Source organism: Eimeria mitis, genomic scaffold (assembly GCF_000499745.2).
Source record: "Eimeria mitis Houghton genomic scaffold, Emh_scaff4614, whole genome shotgun sequence".
NCBI lineage: Eukaryota > Apicomplexa > Conoidasida > Eucoccidiorida > Eimeriidae > Eimeria > Eimeria mitis.
In genome coordinates this window covers 3,748-4,090 of record NW_013572922.1, presented here as the reverse complement: position 1 = coordinate 4,090, position 343 = coordinate 3,748, and positions in this window count along the sequence as shown.

Here is a 343-nt window from a genome sequence, read left to right as displayed (position 1 = left end):
TATATATATATATATATATATATATATATATATATATATATATATGTATGTATATATATATATATATATAATATATATATATAACATATATATAAAGAAATAAATAAAAGTAAAGAGAAGAGAGAAAATATTATAAGAACTAATAACAAAAGAAAAAAATATTCAGACACACAGAGACTCTCCGTGTCTTTCATATGCATGCATGCATGCATGCGTGGCTGCTGCATGCATTGCTGCTGCATGCATGCATGCATGCGTGGCTGCTGCATGCATGGGTGCTGCATGCATGCATGCATGCATGCATGCATGCATGCATGCATGCATGCATGCAGCAGCCCCAAAG